Below are 6553 nucleotides of genomic sequence, written 5' to 3'. Positions count from 1 at the left end.
CAGGTCACTGGGTGGGGGCTCGAGCCAGTTTTGCATTGTGTTATTGGAATGGAACCCCTAGATACTGAACCTGGCCCTTGTTGCTGCCAACTCTGACAGGCAGAAGGGCTACATAAATATGTAATGTACAAGAGTGCTGGTAAGAGATTGTTGCTTATTTCTTGGGCCCAGTCACATGGCATTTTATGGCCAGGGTTAGTATTTGCTGATTCTAGTGTTTACTGTTACATCTTTCCCCCTTAAAAATATCAAATGTAACAACAAATTAGTGCCGCAAATTAATAATACAAATAGCAGTGTTGCTAAATCTCGTGATTTCATTGCCAGTCTGATCTTAGGGTTTTTTTTTCTGAAAGCCCCAGCTCCTTGAGTCAGGTCATTATGTGAGAATCTCAGATTTCCAAAAAAAACAGCTAATGTTCTAGCCCTTATGGTTAGAAAACAGGAACAAAGTGGACCTTAAAGACTGAAAAAACAGATGACAAATTAGAAGACATCCAAAACTTATTTTTTAAAAAAATCATGATTTTTAAGTCAACCTCATGATTTTGGAGGTCTAATCATGATTTTTGAATGCATAAGGTTGGCAAAACTGAACTAGAGATCGAGGTTAGCATAGACAACCTGACAGGAAGATTATTATGCCTCTTATTGGCTATTTGGATATTTACTGTTAACTACTGTTTCTTAATCCCACTGGCTTTCTGATCACATGGTCATTTCATATTGTTATGAGTTCCTTCTGCAAGTGACCTGTTTGGCTGATGAGGAAGATCTGCCACCTGAAGTCTGTGTTTGTTGCTCCTGGTCTTTTTCATTGTCAGTGACAAAGTTATTTCCATCAACAAATGAGAGCCCCAGAAAAGGAGAGCTAATGTCATCGATGGGTTTGTTTAGATGTCTTCTGCTCTTCCTATGAGGTTGTGTTGTAGACACTATTTCTGTTAACCAAGATTGTCAGCCACTTTCTATTTGAAAGCTAACATTGTCTCCCACTGACAATGGGGATAGTGTTTGGCATTCTTGTCTTTTTGGTTTCTTGATATATAACTACTTTAGGTTCAATTGTCCTTGGTTTAGTGTTAGCACTAAGGTTTTTGTCCTTTTGCCTATACATATTTGAACTGGTGAACCTAATAAAGCATTGTGAAGTGGGTCGCAATGTACTGACAATGCTAAATATGGAACCCTTAAATGCCCCAGAGCTTTTCTTACTTTTATCAAGTTCTTGCTATTTTTACTGATTTTTCTGCTATTTGAATATATGTAACAAAGGCTTGATATGGTGTGATTGAACTGATATGTCAAAAAGCCTCTGATGTAAGCTGCATCTTGGGACTGATCTGATGGCTGTGTCAGAGAGCCACAAAGATGGCTTTAAAACCTCTCTTTTGTGGCCCTTCTCCTCTTTCCCCAACCGCCTAAAGCTGCATCAAGGACTGGAAGGATGATCCTGAGGATCTGGCCCGTTGTGTGGTACTTAATTTGTACTAAAGGGCTTTTGTGATTATCAAGTACCTCAGCTTCATTATGGCCATTAGTGACCCACAAAAGGTTCACTGGTTCATACTCCTCCACCATGAACATTAGCCTTTAATTAATGCCACTTAAATCTACCAGCAATGCCACAAAGAGATACTTGGAAGCAAAATGCTTGATTCCGGATATTGCTCACTGGTGGGAACATGCCTGAAAACCTTCCAGCTCTCTGACACGGAAATTGGAGAGGACACCCAAGTAAGGACCAGTATCACAGGTTTCTCTGAAAGTTATGGCTATTTTATAAAACTGTTAAACTCATCTGTTTTCTAGAAGTACAAACTCACTGGTTTTAAATCCATACATTTTCTTTCTGCGATTTAAACCTCTGCTTATAACCAGGCCTTAAACAAGACCAATTGATTGGGGACAAGATTATTATTGTTCCTTAATTTGAGAAATGCTGTGTTTCCCAAATTATGTAGACATGGCCTAGTTATATAAATAGTACCCAAATACTGCACAGTGATGGGATTCTTTATAAAATGTGGGAATAAAAACATAGCTGTCTGTGTGTTATTTATTAGAGTCTGGGACTTTTTTTAGCCTTTTGGTGAGTGTGGTCAGAATTGTTACAGACAGACCAATGGGCGTATTCACTCCTGTGGCATGCTTGGTGACTTCTCTCCATAGAATTACCACATCACAATGGGGGTTACATGTGTGCATTGTCCCCTGCTTCCTCAACATCCTCAAAGTAACTTTAACTCCTGTGTGGATTTCTACCTCAAGATTCCCTTGTGGTACAAAAGAGTATGCTGCATAGACTGGCCAGTCTTTGTCTGTCTCCACTCAACCCACTCCCTTCCCCCAAACCTGCAGCACCCCAACTATGCAGTTCTAACACAGAGGAGGTTTCAAGAGTTCCCAGTCAGGAGGGATCATAGTTCACAGGCTATGATCCCAATGCTTACGCTCCCTTTAGTGTATTTGTACCATTTTTTACTCTAATTTACTCTGATGTGCTCTATGCCAGGAGTTCTTAGCCTGGAGGGTGCAAACAGCTGTCAGGGGGCCATGACCACGCTGTCCTTCCCATGTTGCTATAAGGGAAAAGGTTACTGGCTAGATGTGAGGAGTCATCCTAGTATGGTTATGGAAATCATGGTATGGTAAATATAGAGAACCATGTGCCATTTTATGTGCCATGCATCGCTGTGAAGCATCTGGAGCACTGTGGAGAGAATGACAGACAGAGCAATAGAGAGGTGCTAAGAGGTGCCACAAAAACTGTGGAAGCTAAACAAAAGAACTGTATGGTTTTTTGCCTGACATAATTTTGGACATTTTAAAAGCCCTTAAATAATTAACCCTCTTTTTGTTGTTTTTCTTTTCTTTTGTTTTTTGTTTTAAATTCCAATTTAGGTGATGCTTTTGGTAGGGAATTCCCAGCTAGCACTGCTGGAAGAATGGGGACAGAACCCTCTCCGTGTCAGAGGCATGAGAGTTAACATTCCATCTTTCATATTGATGGCACCCCCCACACATACACCTTTATCTACATAAACTATGCTGAGAGGCTATTACATGGGAAAGGGAATTCCACCTCTAGCTGCCAAGGCTTCAACAAAGAGACACCAGCAAAGTAAAATGGCCCATAATTTTTCATCCCTTAAGCTTAATCAGCTGCATCTTCCACCACTTCCAACTATTCTACATATTTATAGGGCACACAGTACCATAGTATCTAGGCACTGGCCTTGACTGGTACTCATGTACACTGCTGGGCATTCCTTTTAATTTTCTTCCCCCAGAGGTTTCTGAGGCTCAGAAGATGGGCAATGCTACCTTGCTGGAGCTATGGAAGATATAGGTGAGTTGAAATCTCCTTTGCTCAGACTCCCAGAACAGCAGCTGGGAACCTGTGTATTTTCAGCTGTCTGTGGATGCTGCTGCCTGTTGCCACATATGCCATTTGTTGGCTCGCAGGCAGGCTCTCTCAGGAAGTGAGGGCAGGGTCAGAAAATCACAAACCTGAACTTAAAGCTATGTGGTAAGTTGAAAATTTTTAGGTAAAAGAGATTTTGGTTTAATTATTTAAGGGTCTTAGTAATGTGGTAAGTTCTTGAAGGAATGGAACAGAAGAACAAAATATTGGGGTAAATTTTCAAAAGTTCTTTGACCTGGTCTCCCTTCGTGTGTGTGTGTGTGCGCAAAGTGTCAACTTGAAAGTGAATTTGTGCATCCATGCAAAGAATTCTGGGTGCAGTTCTGAGCATTTGCACTTCTGACTGCCTGATTTGCACAAGTATAAGAGATGTAAGCCTTTACATATGAGCCTGTGATTCTACTGCAGGTTCAAAAGTATGTGCACAAATTATGTCCATGAAAGGAAGGCTGTCCTTAGGAAAATGGGGTCCTTGGATGACAAGCCAGGCCCTAAACTAGGAGTTTTGAACAGTGTTAAGACTGGAATTAAATATATATATTTAATTTTATTCCTCGTTTTATATCTATATATCAATAGCTATATATATATATATATATATATATATATATATATATATATATATATATATATATATATATATATCATACTGAAAGATAAAAATATCCCTCCAAACAGGATTGTAGAAGAGAACAAAACCTTCACATAAAGAGAATAAAAACTGATGAGAGCATAAACGCAAAAATGAGGGAAAACAGAGATAAAAATTGTAGAATTATTTACTGTAACTTAAGTGGAAAAGTCAGTGTCTGTTGCATTTGTATTTCTGATTAATTTATCACTCTAGACTTGCTATTATTAACTGTAAGGTCAATATTATTTCTGACCAATAGTGTCAGAATCATAAATATTGGCTTCTAATATTAAAAAATATGCTCTGAAAAGCAAGTATTGTAGAATAAACAGAAGGTATTAAAATTCTCACTTACCGTAATTTCCCATAGGGGGTGTCTTTACAAAACAGAATAATATCTTTGAAATACCACTGAAGTCACAATAACACATTATTTTATTAATGTTAGAATTACTTAGGTGTTTCTATCTACTGGTAACATTAAAGGTAAGAAACTTCCCAAACCCAAAATACATGTATGAAGTATGTTTAAAATAGGGGTTTTTCCAAGTATTATAGTCTTTAGTTTGAATTTTTTTTTTGCCTTTGTCCTAAGAAGTTATTTGTTAAATAGAAAGCTATGGTACAACACCAAGAATACAGAGTGTAAAATCTGTAGGAAATACAGTGGAAGTAAATACTAACCTAGGGTCTGCTCCACGCTTAAAATGTAGGTTGACATAGCTACGGTGCTCAGGGGTATGAAAAATCCACCCCACACCACAGCTATGCTGATCTCACCCACGGTATAGTCACAGGTAGGTCGATGGAAGAATGCTTCCATCAACCTAGCTACTGTCACTTGGGAAAGTGGAGTATCTACACAGAAGGGAAAACCCCTTCTATCACTGTAAGCGGTGTCTATACTACAGGATTACAGCAGCATAACTACAGCGCTGCAACTATGCCACTATACCGCTCATAGTGTAGACATGAGAAATCCAAATCTTTGTCTTATCTGATCCGCATGCAGCATATTGTTATGGGAAAAGGTGCTAACTGCTTGGATGTTAGATGTCATTGATGTATAAGCACTCAAGAGGAAGCCCCTGATCAAAGGACGTTAAAATGTCATGCAGTAACCATACCCAATTTTGTACATTTGAATGACAGAACCAGTGCACTAACCTATATAGCTATAGATTTGGGACACTGAGCCTATTCTGAAAAATAATGTATCATTTCGTATGTCCTAACGACATATTCAACATATTTTAAAATGTACACCTCAGTCTTGCACTAGGATCCGCTAGAACAGACTCCTTTGCCTGTACAGAGTCCCATTGCTTTTAAAGGGCCACAGAGATCTGTGTAAACATACCCATGCAGAATTGAGGCCATGTTTTGTAATAAGTAAACTGCATTTAATACATTATAAAACTGATCGTTCAATATTTGTAATATAGCCCATTACATACTGAGGCAGAGTCTATACTGCGTCTGTATTCTGTTTAGTGCAAGAGAGTGGGAGGGAGCAGTCGGTGAGCTAGTTATGGATCCCTGATTCTGTGGGTTTGTCTGCACCTGTCCCAAGCCTTGCATATGGTCCCTTGGGAGTCATAAGCCATCTGAGGCTCAGCAAAGCTCCAGACTGACACTGACACAGCCACAGCCTGCATTGATAGGGGGTTTAGGAGGTTGATGCAATAGGTTACTCTACTGGCTATATACTTGCTGGGCAATTCTCAGCTGGCTAGCTATAGCCAGGATCCAGCAGACAACTCACACCTCAAAAGAATTTGGTGCCCAGATTATTTGAGAGATGCCCAATCAGGTGCCAGGTGGCCTAGTGGCTAAAGCACTGGATTGCAACTCATAAAACCTGAATTCTGTTAAGTATTAAGAGCGAAGTATTATTATGTGACACACAAAACATAATGGTGGAAAGGAAAACAATATAGGCCAAAGTTTTCAAACTTGGGTGCTTAAAATTAGGCTTCTAAAGCCATATTTAGGCACCTAAATACAAGCAATTTTTAGAAGTGCAAAACATCTACAATCCTGTTGAAGTTGAAGGGAGCTGCAGGTGCTCAGCATCTTTGAAATTAAAGTAACGCACAATGAGGTGTCTAAATATGGATTTATGTAAGCGGGGGAATAGTCCCACTCTTGTGGGGAACTTTCCTGGCTTTTGCACTACCCTGGTGAAGTGGGCTAGTGAAAGGATCTGAGTCCTTGCTCCCACTTCCTTTACCCAGTGGCCTCCCTTGAGGACTCCCCTTCCACTCTCCTGTCTGGCAGAGTCCTCGTAACCCCAACAAGGCTGGGCCCAAGATTCCTGGAGGGCTCAACCCCCAACCCTGCTGCGGTCACCTAGGACAGGGGCTAGGGTGTCCCCACTCCAGGGTACTCTCTCTGCACTGGGCACTTCTCTGACCCACTGACCATTACATACAAGTTAAACCAAATGCAAGTTATTTAATCAACAATTAATTTTAAAAAGAATAAGGAAA

The sequence above is a fragment of the Lepidochelys olivacea genome (genome assembly GCF_965140295.1).
Source record: "Lepidochelys olivacea isolate rLepOli2 genome assembly, chromosome: 2".
Lineage (NCBI taxonomy): Eukaryota > Metazoa > Chordata > Testudines > Cheloniidae > Lepidochelys > Lepidochelys olivacea.
This window is presented reverse-complemented; position numbering follows the sequence as displayed.